This window comes from Nomascus leucogenys, chromosome 11, assembly GCF_006542625.1.
Source record: "Nomascus leucogenys isolate Asia chromosome 11, Asia_NLE_v1, whole genome shotgun sequence".
NCBI classification, from domain to species: domain Eukaryota; kingdom Metazoa; phylum Chordata; class Mammalia; order Primates; family Hylobatidae; genus Nomascus; species Nomascus leucogenys.
Genome location: NC_044391.1, coordinates 44160668 through 44177142, shown reverse-complemented (window position 1 = coordinate 44177142; position 16475 = coordinate 44160668).

Sequence of the window (16475 nt, the reverse complement as noted above, 5' to 3'; positions counted from 1 at the left end):
TTTAACAATCAAAAGTGAGATCATGTTACATATAATGCTGTTACTTCTGCTTCCATTTAATATTTCTTGAAGATTTTTCTATATTCATGTACACATATCTACCTTATTCTTTTTTTTTAAGAGCAGCATAGAATTCCATACAAAGTAATTTACTTAGCGGGTCTCCTACTGATGGACATTTAGGTCATATCCAGTTTTCTATACAAACAATGCTCTAGTGAACATTACTAAATACAGCTTTGTGGTGTTTTGCATATTTGTGTGAGTATATCCTTTGGCTCTATCTCTAGCAATGAGATTGCTCGACCAAGTGGTATGTGCATTTAAGATTGACTAAAAAGGGCCACGCGCGGTGGCTCACACCTGTAATCCCAGCACTTTGGGAGGCCGAGGCAGGAGGATCATCTGAGGTCAGGAGTTCCAGATCAGCCTGGTCGATATGGTGAAACCCCGTCTCTACTAAAGAAATACAAAAATTTGTTGGGTGTGGTGGCATGAACCTGTAATCCCCAGCTACTCAGTCGGCCGAGGCAGGAAATCACTTGAACCCGGGAGGCAGAGGTTGCAGTGAGCAGAGATTATGCCACTGCACACCAACCTGGGCGACAGAGGGAGACTCTGTCTCAAAAAAACAAAAACAAAAAGATTGGCTAAAAAGGTTTTAGCACTTTATCTCATCTACTGATATGAAGTTATGCTTTTCCCTTAAGAGAATGGGTTTTTATTGTTGTTTTAAAAATTTTAAATTTTTTGTGGAGACAAGGTCTCACTATGTTTCCCAAGCTGGTCCGGAACTCCTGGCCTCAAGCAGTCCTTCCATCTCAGCCTCCCAAACTGTTGAGATGACAGGCGTGAGCCACTGTGCCCAGAAGGGGAATGGTTTTTATAACTATGCCAATGAGTAATAGAACATGAGAATACATTTGGAAGAAACAGGGGAAGAAATAGGAAGGAAGGAGAAATAGGAATGATTACCAATGCATTGTGACAGATAAGATTCATGGGTGTTGAGAATCCTATAGACTGGGTGGGAATTCTAACTCTGCCATTTATTAGCTGTGTGACCTCAGTTTTCCCACTTATATGGGCTGCTGTGAAGATAAATCACTTAATGCATATAATGTATTTAGAATTCCATAACTGCTTGCTCTTAGTACTTTTATTATGCACCTAGTACTGTGCGAAATAATTTAACATGTCCTTGGCACTGATGGGAATGAAAAACGGAGTACTAGACTTTATTCTAGACTAGTTGGGAAAACACAGCAAGCCCATGAGAAACTATCAGGAAACAAGAAAGACCCAAAGCTCTAAGTGCTCTACAAATCCAGGTCTACTTTGGATTATTTTTGTGTGGCTAATTTATGTGGATTATTTAGGTAGATAATTTTTTAAAAAATCAGTTCCAACAAAATAACTTCTTATTTTTTCTTTTTTTGAGGCAGTCTCGCTGTGTCACCCAGGCTGGAGGGCAGTGGTGTGATCTCGGCTTACTGCAACCTCCGCCTCCTGGGTTTCCGTGATTCTCCTGCCTCAGTCACCCAAGTAGCTGGGATTGCAGGCACACGCCACCATGTCCGGCTAATTTTTTGTATTTTTAGTGTAGACAGGGTTTCACCATTTTGGCCAAGCTGGTCTATAATGCCTGACCTCAAGCGATTTGCCCTTTGCGGCCTCCCAAAGTGCTGGGATTGCAGGCGTGAGCCACCACACCCAGCCCGAAATAACTTCTTTTTGTGTGTTTGATGTCTTGAAGAGTTCTCTTTAATTTTGCATGGGTTTCTTGAAAGCATTTCATAGGTCATATGACAGGTTGATATGTCAACCTTATTTTTTAAAAACTCAATTACATGTTTGTCACGGTTTCTAGAGAGTCAACATCCTGAAATTCTTTTTAAAATGTTATTAGTATATGTGTTAAAAACAGCTTTAGAGTAAAGTTGAGGTAGATTTGGTTCTCCCATTTGGCTTCAAAGGGAAATTTTAGGCTTGTCTGTAGGATTTTTTTGTTTGGTAAAATGTGAGAGTCCTGTGTGTGTCCCTGGTTGAGGATGTGGTGGTGCCTGCCCTGGGTCAGTAGAGGAAATGTTGAAATATTGAAACTTAACTGTAGCACTCTCCAACTAGGAGATAAGGGGACAGCTACAGCTTTTTCCCAAGCCTGGCTCTCTTACGTGCTGAAGTATCACTGGCAATGCTATGGAAATTCTGTTTGGGACCTTCTCCATTCACTCCTCTTACTCGTATCTTACAGTTTTAGAGTGAGTCAGACCTGGATTGGAGCCCTTATTTTGGCTCTATCTGTACCATCTTAGGCAACTCTTTTAAATCTATGCCTTTTCATTATCCAGTGAAGACAATTGTCCACATACGTGCATATTCACAAGCACTTCAGGAGATTCTGATATGGGAGGAAGGTGTGAGGGACCTTTCAGGGAACCGAAATCCGCGGAGGTGAACTGACTTGCCTAACACCACAGAGCTCATCAGTTTCCAGGTGCAAGTCGATCCAGAGTTTTCCAACTTTCTCTGTTGATCCTCTAGTGTTGTCTCCTACTATAAGAGTTCAAAAGTTCTTCAGCAAGAAACACCCTAGACAGACCCATCATTCAGCTCAAAGGTGCACCAGCTCACCTGCCTGTCCTCCTTCCCAGTTTTTGCTAGTGCTACTGTCTTCTTCCTCAAGCCCCAGTAAAAACCTGGCAGTCATGGATTCCATGGATTCCTTCTCCTGTACCCCACATGTAATCTTCTGGAAGCCCTGTTGGTTTTTTTTTTTTTTTTGAAATGGAATCTCGCTCTGTCGCACAGGCTGGAGTGCAATGGCGCAATCTTGGCTCACTGCAACCTCTACCTCCCAGGTTCAAGCGATACTCCTGCCTCAGCCTCATGAGTAGCTGGGATTACAGGCGCCCACCACCCCGCCCAGCTAATTTTTGTATTTTAAGTAGAGATGGTGTTCCACTGTGTTGGCCAGACACCCAGCTAATTTTTTTTGTGTGTGTATTTTTAGTAGAGACAGGGTTTCACCATGTTGGTCAGGCTGGTCTCGAACTCCTAACCTTGTGATCCACTTGCCTTGGCATCCCAAAGTGTTGGGATTACAGGCGTGAGCCACTGCACCTGGTGTCCTGTTGGTTTTAAACTTGTAAATAACTTTCAGATTTATCTACTTCTCTCTAATTCCACCACCAAGTCTCCATCACCTCCCACATGGACGATAATTTTCTATCTGGTCTCAGGGCAAACTTTTCAGAATGTGAATCTGCTCTCTTTCCATCACCTGTTTTAAAACCGTCATGCTGGGTGTGGTGGCTCACACCTGTAATCCCAGCACTTTGGGAGGCCAAGGTGGGTGGATTACCTGAGGTCAGGCTGGCCAATATGATGAAACCCTGTCTCTACTAAAAATACAAAAATTAGCTGGGCATGGAGGTGGGTGCCTGTAATTCCAGCTACTTGGGAGGCTGAGGCAGGAAAACCGTTTGAACCCAGGAGGCGGAGGTTGCAGTGAGCCGAGATCTCGCCATTGCACTCCAGCCTGGGTGATAAGAGCAAAACTCTGTCTCAAAAAAATAATAAATAAATAAAAACCTTCAGTGGTTCCCTATAGCTGTTAGTTTGGAAATACAACATGACATAGCCTCCCATGTCCTGCAACGTCCTGCCCTTCAGTCTTAACCTCATCCCATTCTCCATTATTCTCCCCTCTGTGCCTCTTCTTCCAGTTCTCTGAATATGTCAGCTCCTCCCTGCCACAGGGCCTCTGCGCATGACACCCGCCTGCTGGAATACTTCTTTCTCTCTTCCTCCTCCTTTGCCCAGTCAGTTCCTACTCATCCTTCAGTTCTTACCTCAAGGCTCCCTTTCTTAAGAAACCTTTTTTAACTGCTTCCAGTTTGTTGGGTTCCCGTTACAGGCACTCCTAGGCACCCTCCCCCACTTTTTCTATATGCATGCTCATCACAATCTGTAATTAATACACTCATTTGTGTAACTACTTGATTAATTTCGGTCTTTCCCATCATATTATATATTCTTTTTTTTTTTTTTTTTTTTGAGATGGAGTCTCGCTCTGTCGCCCAGGCTGGAGTGCAGTGGCGCGATCTCGGCTCACTGCAAGCTCCGCCTCCCGGGTTCACGCCATTCTCCTGCCTCAGCCTCTCCGAGTAGCTGGGACTACAGGCGCCCGCCGCCACGCCCGGCTAATTTTTTTGTATTTTTTAGTAGAGACGGGGTTTCACCGTGTTAGCCAGAATGGCCTCGATCTCCTGACCTCGTGATCCGCCCGCCTCAGCCTCCCAAAGTGCTGGGATTACAAGCGTGAGCCACCGCGCCCGGCCTCCCATCATATTATATATTCTACAAAAGCAAATAATGGGACTGATTTTGCTCAGTCCCTGGTGTACGAGTCACTGTTGTTCCCCTAGTGTCTAGAACAGTGCCTGGCACATAGTAGATCTTCAGTAAAAAAATTGTTTAATGAATGAATGATGTCCAACTCTTCCCTAAATCTCCCTTGATGTATCCTATCTGGCCCCCGTCACCCAAGGCTCATCTTTCATACATTTACACTTAGGTGAGCCATGTTAATACATGTATATCTTTTATGTTCTCTTTATTGTAAGGTAAGTTCTATTTAATATATTCCTTCTTGCCCATCTTTATTGATACTTTCTAATCTGAGTGTCTCAGATAGGAAATAGCAGGGACCTCGTGACTGTGAGGAAGGGAAGTACTTAGTAAATTACCCTTCCTCTCTCTCTTTTACTGAACTGCTGGGGAAATCCCTTTGATCATTAAAACCAGAAACAGAGTCAGGCTGGAGGCCACAGACTGTCATGATTTGCATCAAAGCTTGAGCCCTAGATAATGAGGAAAAGAAAATGGAAATCTATAGCTCTTCATAATCCACTGAATTCCTTTGCCTGTGAGAATCATAGCACTAGGGTGCTCTCTGAGACCTTTGGATTGATCATGTCACGAATTTCATACTGTTGTAAATCATAATTGCAAATTGCTTTAGGCTATAATCTATGCCTAGACAGACCTAAAATTAGTAGATGGTTAAATCAGGCCAAACAAACTATTGGCCTGAGGGAGAGACGGGGTGGGGAGGCTCTGAGATCTTCCCTGGGGCAGCTGGGAGTGTCCCAGAGAACCAGAAAGTTGGCATTGTGATATTAGGGACTATCCGAGATAAGGTATGTGGTGCCTTTGCACTTCATGCTTAGAATGTGCTGACAATTCTAGAGAGCAAATAGGCACTTATGTTTTAGTTTGGGAAAGAAATAACCTGCATAGCTCTCCTTTTCTCCAAAGCATAGGCAAATTGGAATCTGTCTACTTGTTTATTAACATATTCCAAAGGTCCGTCACACCTTTAGAAAAGGGGACATTTATTTTATTTTATTTCTTTTTTTTTTTTTTTTAGACAAGGGTCTCACTATGTTGCCCAGGCTGGTCTTGAGCTCCTCAGCTCAAGTGATCCACCAGCCTCGGCCTCCCAAGGTGCTGGGATTACAGGCATGAGCCACTGCACCTGGCCAAGGAACATTTCTTTAAAAATGCAATCCTGAGTAGAAGATTCTATAACATGCACTCACTGTTGGCAAAGAGAGGGAGGTTTTTCTGAGTACCTTTTGTTGCAAAACCATTGAATTCCTGCCTGTTGAACTCTAACAAGTTTGTGACATGAGAAAAGACACAAAATCGATTGAACCCACCAACTCTGTTGGCTGCTGCTTCTGTTTAAGTTACTTCAGTACTAGAGCTGGGAAATCATGATCCAGAATTTAAATATAAGCACATTCCCTATTGTAACCTTCATTATACTTTTACTCTTCCTTTATGGACCTCATTACAATGTGTAGTCACTTGTTATTTGTGTCTTTTTGTTTGCTAGTTTGTATTAAGAGAACTGAATTGTCCTTTTTCTACTAGACCTTAAATTCACGGGAGCAGGAATCTCTATTTTGATGACTTCTGTATCTGTTTGACCTAGAACCATCTTTGTATAGGGAGATGCTCAGTAAGCATTCACAAGTGTCAACCACTGAGTCCCTGCTGCAGCCTGAAGGCAGTCATCATGATCGTCTCCATTTTATAAATGAGGAAGCTGAACACAGAGAGGTTAAGTAATTTGCTAGTCACTAGTGGAGCCAGGATTTGAACCTAATAGTTTGGATAGATAATCATTACACTCTTCTGCCACAAATAAACATTTGTTAAAAGAATGAAGGCTCCTTGGGGGCAGATTTGGAGTAGCCCTGGCTATGTGATGTATGAATCACTCAGGCAGACATTTTTCAGTGAGCTGGGAAGTCTTGATTATGGTGTGCCTGAGCTAGCAGGTATTAGGTGGGGAACTGGGGAGGGTATGGTAAGTGGAGCAGGCAAGTCTTGTCAGAGGTACTTTAGAAGCCAAGGAGGTCTGGCCTAGTCTATTTTATACTACTCCTTTTTTTCTGGATCAGGAGTTAAATTCAGGCTGTTTTTATTCCTGGAAGCAGAATGGCCTAAGTGGGAGAAACCTTGAATGTATTTTCAAGGTTCCTGAAGCCAGACATAAGAGCTTGTGTGCTTTCCAACTGTGTAAGTGGTTCTAACCCTCTCTGATACCATTGACAATCTAGAGTAGATTCAGGGAGATTCACGCTGACTTGTGACATGCTCTCTTTCTTAAATATGATTTTATTTTTTTAACTAGGTCTTTAAGATTTTTTTTTAAAACAACTAGGTCTTTACAGTTATTCATGCTCATAGCTTTTGAAAAAGAAACCAACCAGTACAGAAGGATACAAAGTGAAAGAAAAAAAAAAAAAACTCATTTATTTTTCCAGATGTCTTTTTTGTACATATCAGTACATATCAACCACCATATAGTCTCACATTGTTTTCACATAAATGGGAACATATTATGTTATCTGTTCTGAATTTTCTTCTTTTTTAAAAATTTGAGGAGACTGCTGGGTTATGGTAGCTTGAACACATAATTTTGTTGTATTCCAAAAACTCCACTAAAACTACAGAATGGAGACTGGGTGCAGTGGCTCATGCCTGCAATTCCACCACTTTGGGAGGCTGAGGCGGGTGGATCACTTGAGCCCATGAGTTCAAGACCAGCCTGGGCAACATATCAAAATCCTGTTTCTGCAAAAAATACAAAATTTAGCCGGGCATGATGGCGCATGTCTGTAGTCTCAGCTACTCAGAAGACTGAGGCTGGAGGATTGCTTAAGCAGAAACACATAAAGGTATGGACCCTGTGCCACCCAGATCAGTCTATGGTGAAGGTCAAAATCAGTGAGCACCATCCTCAAGCTTAAAGCTTCCAATCAACATAGACAACCAGCTATGTAAGGACAGCATCTAACACAGGAAAGTCCAAAATAAACAGAAAAGCAATTTGTGCAGGTAGAAGAAACATGATATTAATATCCTCAGGGAAAATATTTCTTCATGCACAAGACTACACTCTAGAAAATCTGACCTGTGCTAGCAGAAAGCTTCAACAATTCAATAATAAATTCCCAGAAAGAAAGAGAGAACAGAGAACATGGAGGAGATAACATTTTTCAGAACTGATGGGCATGGATTTTGAGATTAAAGGGTCCCAATGATTTTCAGTGCAATGGATGAAAAAATACCTCCAGCATAATGTGAAATTTTATCACATTAGGAATAAGGAAGATTCTATAAGCTCCCAGAGAGATGATAAAAACAACAACAACAACAACAAAAAACAGGTCATGCACAAGAGATCAGCAACTTCTTACCAGCAGCACTGAAAGCCAAAAAAAAACAGACAATGCTTTCAAACATGTGAAGGACATTTATTTCCAACCTAGATTTCTATTGCAAGCCAAACTATGGATCAAGTGAGAAGAGAAAACAAAACAACACGAAACAAAAAGATAATTTCAGGCAGGCAGCTCTAAAAAAAAATTTTAAGTCTTCTTTCTCAGGAAGCTCCTGGAGGATACATTTCATATAGATGAGTAAATAAGCCAAGAAAGAGGAAGGCATGGAATACAGAAAGCAGAAGATCCATCGCTGTGGAGAAGGGAAAGGGAATCTCCTGGAGGGTGGTGAAGGGAGATCCCAGGATGATGATTACACATTAACTGAAGAGGGCAGTCAGTACAGATTGGAACATCGTGACTCAGGAGGTGGCTTGAGTACTGTCATTGCCAAACCTTCTGCCATTATACTTGTCTTTTTAAAAACTGGTAGGAAGTACATAACATAAAATTTAATATCCCCCAAATTTTAAATTGTACTGTTCAGTAGTGGGAAATATATATTCACATTGTTGTGGAACAGATCTTTAGAACTTTTTTATCTTGCAAAACTGAAAGTCTATACCCATTGAACGATAACCTCCTAGTCCCCCTCCCTTTAGCCTGGTAACCACAATTCTACTTTCTGTTTCCACGAATTTGACTATTTTAGATACCTCATGTTAGTGGATCCTGACAGCATTTGCTTTTGGTGACTGACTTGTTTCACTTAGCATAAAGTCCTCAAGGTTAATCCATTTTGCAGCATGTGACAGATTTTCTTCCATGTGAAGGCTGAATAATATTCTATTGTATGTACATACCATATTTTGATTATCTCTTTATTCACTGATGGACATTTAGGTTGCTTCCACCTCTTGGCTATTGTGAATACTCTTGCTATGAATATGGATATGCAAATATCATTTTGAGATTCTGCTTCCAATTATTTTGAATCTATACTCTGAAGTGAGATTGCTGGATCATATGGTACTACTATTTTTAATTTTGTGAGAAACCACCATACTGTTTTCCTTAATGGTCACACCATTTATAATCCCAGCAACAGTGTACAAGGGTTCTAATTTCTCCACATTTTCGGCTACATTTGTTTTTTTTTTATAGTAGCCATTCTAATCAGTGTGAAGTGATATCACATTGTGGTTTTGATCTCCATTCCTCTGCTGATTAGTGATGTTGAACACCATGACTGTTGGCCATTTGTATGTCATCTTTGGTAAATGTCTGTTTGAATTCTTTGGTCATTTTAAAAATTCAGTTATTTGATTTTTTTTGATGTTGAGTTGTAAGAGTTCTTTATACATTCTAAATATTAATCCCTTATCAGATATATGATTTGCAAATATTTTCTTTCATTTTGTAGGCTACCTTTCCATGAGATTGATTGTGTCCATTGATGCACAAAGTTGTAAAGTTTGTTGTAGTCCCATTTGCCTATTTTTGCTTTTGTTGCTTGTGCTTTCGGTGTTACATTCAATAAATCATCACTAAATCCAGTGTCAGGAAGCTTTTTTCCAAATTTTCTCTTCCTGTTGTTTCTTTTCTTTCTTTTAATTTTGTGGGTTTTAAAAATTTGTTTTCCATATCCTTTCTTCTAGGAGTTTTATTGTTTTGGGTCTTATTTTTAATCTTTAATCCATTTTGAGTTAATTTTTGTAGATAGTGTAAGATACTGATCCAACTTCATTCTTTTGCAGGCAGATATCTTGTTTCCACAGCACCATTTGTTGAAGAGACTATCCTTTTCCATTGATTGGTCTTGGTATCCTTGTCAAAGATCATTTGACCATATATGTGAGAGTTTATTTCTGGGGTCTCTATTCTATTCCATTGTTCTGTATATCTGTCTTTATGTCAGTACCATACCATTTTGATTATTGTTGATTTGTAATATGTTTTAAAATCAGGAGTTGTGAGTCCTGCAAATTTGTTTTTTTTTTTTTTTCAAAATTGTTTTTGCTATTTGGGGGTCTCTTGAGGTTTTATATGATTTTTAGGATGTGTTTTTCTAATTCTGCCAAAAATTCAATAGGAATTTTGATAGGATGCATTGAATCTGTGGATCACTTTGGGTAGTACAAACATATACTACTAGAAGATTAGTTTGATTGGAATGAGGTTACAAGCCAGGTGCAGTGGCTCACGGCTGTAATCCCAGCACTTTGGAGGCTGAGGCCAGTGGATCCGATCACTTGAAGTCAGGAGTTTGAGATCAGCCTGGCAAACATGGTGAAGCCCCGTCTGTACTAAAAATACAAGAATTAGCCAGCTGTGGTGGCACACACCTGTAATCCCAGCTGCTCAGGAGACTGAGGCAGGAGAATCGTCTGAACCTGGGAGGCAGAGATTGCAGTGAGCTGAGATTGCGCCACTGCACTCCAGCCTGGGCAACAGAGTGAGACTCTGTAAAAAAAAAAAAAAAAAAAAAGAGAGCATAAAACAAGCAAGTAGAAGAGGGGAGACCACTGGAAATTGATAAATTGATGGGACTGACTAGTGGAACACTGCACCGAAAGGCCATTTGCTGGTGTGGAAGAGTTAGTATAATAGGTATAAGTATTCTCAAGATAAGCTTAAAAAACAGGGCAATTATTAAATTCAGGGAAAACAAACCAGAATAAACATTTTCATAGCACACTACAATGCTTGCTGTGATTAATATTTGCATGGGAATATAATGCAAATACTGAATATTTAGTTAATCAAAAAATATAATGTATTATAAAGTCATAAGGAGAAAGTACAGTCCTAGGAGAGCTAGACCTTAATTTACCCATTGTGGGAAGTCAATAATGAATCAAAAGACAGCAGAACTCTCTGTTTAGAGCTATGCTATCCAATATGATTTTCACTAGCTTCAATAGCCATATGTGACTATTGAGCACTAGAAATGTGGCTGGTCCAAATTGAGATATGTTGTTCATGTGTACTACTCACTGAATTTTGAAGATTTAGTAAAGAAGAAAAAAAAAGAACATAAAATATCTCATTAAGAATTTTTACCTGGGCACAGTGGCTCATGCCTGTAATCCCAGCACTTTGGGAGGCTGAGGCAGAAGGATTGCTTAAGCCCGAGATTTCGAGACCATCCTGGGCAACAAAGTGAGATCCTGTATCTACAAAAAGTAAAAAAAAATAGCAGGGCCTGGTGGCATGCGCCTATGGTCTCAGCTGCATGGGAGGCTGAGGCTGGAGGATTGCTTGAGCCCAGGAGGCTGCAGTGAGACATGTTCATGCCACTGCACTCCAGCCTGAGCAGCAAAGTGAAACCTTGTCTCAAAAAAAAAAAAAGAATATTTATATTGATTACATGTTGCAATGGTATATTTTGAATGTATTAGATTGAATAAAAGATATTATTAAAGTTCATTTTACCTATTTCTTTTTTCTTTTTTTTTAGACAGAGACTCACTCTGTCACCCAGGCTGGAGTACAGTGGCACAATCTTGGCTCATTGTAACCTCTGCCTCCTGGATTGAAACTATTCTTGTGCCTCAGCCACCTGAGTAGCTGGGATTATAGGCGTGCGCCACCACGCTTGGCTAATTTTTGTATTTTCTGTAGAGACGGGGTTTCACCATGATGGCCAGGCTGGTCTCAAACTCCTGGCCTCAATTGATCTGCTGGGCTCTGCCTCTCAAAGTTCTGGGATTACAGACGTGAGCCACCGTCCCCGGACCTATTTCTTTTAATTATTTTAAATGTGGCTACTAGAAAATTTAAAATTACATATGTGGCTTGCATTATACTTCTATATTTTGTATTTGCCAAAATATTCATTTAAATAAATAAAATTACATGTGTCCCAGAAACAACAGTACTTGTTTAGAAATAAGGCGATGAGTAAATGCCAGAAGATATCACAGCTAAGATAGTGAGATGCGAGTGTTTCTGGGGAAGGAACCAGGGAACTGGGGAGGAGAACAGGGAATTATGATATTTCATTTTAAGAATCTTAATGTCATTTGACTTTTAAAATAAGTTCCCATATATGACTATGAAATACAATTTAAATAAAATGTATTTATGACTGGTTTCCTGATCTTTTTAAGGAACTACATAATACTTTATGATGTGAAGTTACCATAATTGCTATAATTAGTCTCTCTTTTTGACGGATACTTAAATTGTTTCCAGATTTTTTTGCTATTTCAAATATTGCTTTAATGAATATCTCTGAATATGGATCTATGCCATATTAAATCTGCAAGATAAATATCCAGAAGTGAGCTTTCTGGGACAAAGGGTAGGTGCATTTACAGTTTTGATAGGTCTATCAAATTTCTCTTCTGAGAAATTGCACTGGTTTATACTCCCACAAACAATAGAAGCTTCTCCACACTTTGATCAACATTGAATATTATTCTTTTTTTAGTCCTCACTCTTTTGCTGTTATTCGTGGATATTGAGCATCACGTGTATAGTGTCCCCTATATGTTGATGTCCTTTGTTTTTCTTTGGCCTGCTGTCTTTCTAAATGATTTGTAAGAGTGGATAGATAATTTCTTAGTGAATCCTGAGGGCTGTTGTAAATGTCAAAAAATGTTTGTTCTCCTAAAGAAAGACAAATCCAGGAGTGTCTGAGAACGCTAATGTTGGCCACGTTTCACATTTGGCAAAAAAAAAGTCATTTAAATACATAGGACTACATGTATCCCAGAAATAAAAACAACCAACCAATCCTGCTAAAACCCCAGCAAATTATTAGGGTGATAAAAATTGTTTTGAGGGAGAAAGTAATTTTGTGGCAAGAAGCAAATTGATTTTTAGTTTTTAGATCTGTTACCTCTTTCCTGACCCACTGTTTAATTTCATTCTGAGTTTCCATAATTTGTCTTCAACCCTAACCTTATAAAATTGCTGTCTCTCCTAGTTTGATATTTACACACATGCATCCCCATTTTTATAAAAACTAAGAAATGGTTTTCCCACTCCACGTTATTCTTTCCCTTTACTCCCTAGCAGTCTTTAGGAGCAGCAGCTGCTTCCAAGACAGGGTTTGGGCAGTTGAAGATATTCCTGGTCCGCTGAGGATGCATGCAGGTGTTAGTAGTCCTTAGCATTCTGTCAAGAGAAAGAGTGGTTTCTGATATAGCAATAGCTGGGGATAACTTACTTAGATAACTTCTCTTTCCCCTACATTAGTAATAAGATAACTTCGTAAAAGTAAAGAAGAAAAATGTGCCATAGGGTGGAGAGATATGTGATGAATGCTTGTAACTTACACCTATCAACACAGATAGGTAATAACCAAGATTCCAAAAATAAACCTCTCTCCATTGTTTGTAGAAACACAGGACCAGAAAGCCACATATAATGTCATAGAGTACATATCTTTGTCACTAGGGAGGTTTCCCCTCCACTACCCCGGACAGTGGGTTGGGCACCCTCCTGCTGTTAAATATCTCTAGGGGAGGAAGAGCTCCATCATCATTTTCAGAAAACCACTTGGGTGCCAAACTCTCCTGCAAGTCGGAAGGTTCTTGTTTCATTTAGTTGAGATTATTTGCTCTTGTATCCTATTGTGAACATGGAAAAAGACCCGACCACTATCCATAACCTAATAGTCTTCCAGTGGCTTCTTTTATCACTTCTATGCTGTTTCTTCAAACTAAAATAATCGTCTTCTGTGATGCATTTTTTTCCCCTCTACATTCGTGAATAATGTCAAAGCTCTGTTTGACTTATCTCTCCCTATGACACCCAAATTATTCTTCTTTGGTGTTGAAATTAGCAATGGAACATTCAATTATTTTAGCATAATTGGTGGTGAAATGGACGGTGATGATGTTGTTCTGTCATAACTACAAAACTTTATTTTTTGTCTCTCCTGCTTCTAACCTCCAATCTTCAGCTCCAGCCATTAGGACAAAAGTACCATCTGTTTAAAGGCCTTACAGTATAAATTCAACAGAATTTATGGGTCGGGGCCAGGTGCAGTGTCTCACACTTGTAATCCCAGCACTTTGGGAGGCCAAGGCGGGCAGATCACTTGAGGTCAAGAGTTCAAGACCAGCCTGGCCAACATGGTGAAACCCTGTCTCTACTGAAAATACAAAAATTAGCCCGGTGTGGTGGCGGGTGCCTGTAATCCCAGCTACTAGGGAGGCTGAGACAGGAGAATTGCTTGAACCTGGAAAGCAGAGGTTGTGGTGAGCCAGAATCGCACCATTGCACTCCAGCCTTGGTGACAGAGTGAGACACCATCTCAAAAACAAAACACAAAATTTATGAGTGAGTGCTGACATTGTGCCAGAATCTTTTTTCTTATAGAACCCTCAGAGATAGAAAATTCCATTTTTTTTTTTTTTTTGAGACAGAGTCTTGCTCTGTCCCCCAGGCTGGAGTGCAGTGGCTTAATCTTGGCTCACTGCAAGCTCTGCCGCCTGGGTTCAGGCCATTCTTCTGCCTCAGCCTCCCAAGTAGCTGGGACTACAGGCGCCTGCTGCCACGCCTAGCTAATTTTTCGTATTTTTAGTAGAGATGGGGTTTCACTGTGTTAGCCAGGATGGTCTTGATCTCCTGACCTCATGATCCACCCGCCTTGGCCTCCCAAAGTGCTGGGATTACAGGCATGAGCCACTGCACCCGGCCAGAACATTTCATTGGTAAAACAGCATTCTGTGAAGGTCTGTGAATCCAGCCACCAGAATGTTGATGTGATGTCAGGTAGAACTCATCCAGACTTGCAGAGGAGCTACTATCCCTAACCTCTGAAGGCAACATGAAAGATCATGGGGGATTGAAGGAGCACATGCCATGGAATTAGAGCTTGATATAATTTACTCTGCAGTTAACTTCCACATAATTATCTATAATACATTATTGATGATTTGCAGCAGGGTACTGATACCAAGTTCCTATTCTTCCTTGACTATGGCACTGGTGAACCAAATTCTTGCTCAAAGATACTTATGAGAGTTGCCTTCTTTTCCTCCTGGCTCAAATCTCTTCTTGCATTTCTGTGTTTATGCTGCCCTGTTCTTGTGCTGTGCTAGTCAGGGTTGGGGCAGCCAGGTTCTTGAATGAAGAATCTCATTCTCACCCTTTCGAAGTTTTTTTAGAGTTTTTGCCAACTGCATTGCTAAAGAGATAGCCTCTCATCAAAGGAGTGTGCAGTAAGCCAAATGTTTGTCTCTTGTTACTGAGAAAGGACTCCTCCTTCTGTCTTTATTTACCTGCTTGTTTTGTTCTGTTCTCTTTCCCTCCAGCAATCTGATGCTGTGTTTTGTCTATTCCTTGGCTGGAAAAATGCTTCCTGGTTTTTTCGCCCCTTTTTCTTACGAACGAATGTTGGCCCCCTATTTATAGAAAATGCTCAACAGAAAAAATTTGGAAAACACCAAAAAGCACAAGGGAAAAACTATTCATAATCTTAGTACCTGGAAGTCACCACTATTATTATTTTAGCATGTCTATATTTATCCATTCATTTATCTATCTAATCTTTCTAGGCATTTTTAAATTTATTTTATGAAAGAGCTATAATACCATGCTTCCTGTTCTATACATTTTTTTTTTTTTTTTGAGATGGTGTCTCACTCTGTTGCCCAGCCTGGATTGCAGTGGTGCAATCTCAGCTCACTGCAACCTCCGCTTCGGGGGTTCAAATGATTCTCTGGCCTCAGCCTCCCAGGTAGCTGGGATTGCAGGTGTGTGCCACCATGCCCAGCTAATTTTTGTATATTTTAGTAGAGACGAGGTTTCACCATGTTGGCCAGGCTGGTCTTGAACTCCTGACCTCAGGTGATGAGCCGACCTTGGCCTCCCAAAGTGCTGGAATTACAGGCGTGAGCCACTGCACCCAGCATGTTCTATACATTTTTAAATTTGGCAATATGTTAAATTCATCTCTCCATATTTTGATGTCAAGAACATTTTCTGCAACACTGTTTTATTAAGCTTAATAGATTTTATTAGCTCAATTTTATAAATGTAGATTACTTTTATTTTTCTATCATATAATATTGCAGTGAGTATGATTGTCCAGACACCATTGCACTCATTTGACATTTTCTTCAGTATAAATTCCTAGAAGTGAAATCGTAGGGTCAAAGGGTATGCACATTTTAAGACTTTGGATGACATCGCCACAATGCCCTTCTAGAAGGTGATACCAGATTGCTTTCCCATCAGCAATCAAGGGTCCATTTCTCAGTATTATGGCCAAGACAGGGCACTTAACTTTTAAAAATTTTTGTCAACTTGATAGGTATTAAGTAGTATCTCAGTGTTTAAATATGACCTTTCTTTGCTTACGAGTCTGAATATATTTACATGTGTTTCATGGTCAGATATACTTTTTGGTGATTTGCTTCTTTAAGTTGTTGTGCTTTATCTATTTTGTTTGTCTTTTTCTTATTTTGTTGTGTTGGTAGATAAACTCCACTAACTCCCTGGCAACATGGCAGAAGTGATTATCAGCCTGAAGCCATGCTGCCTGGGCCCAAATCCTACTATACCCTTAAGAGCTGTGACCCTGGGTAAGTTACTTAGCCTCTATCAGTGCATAAAACACAAGAAAAAAATCAGTAAAATTAGGTCAAATGTTACTGCTGTCATGTGGCAGCTGTGTTACTGGGGATTAAGCAAATTGTCTATTATTCTGAATTTGGCTTCCTTTTTTGAAAATAAGGATTACAATATCTACTGAAGTTACAAATTTCATTACTC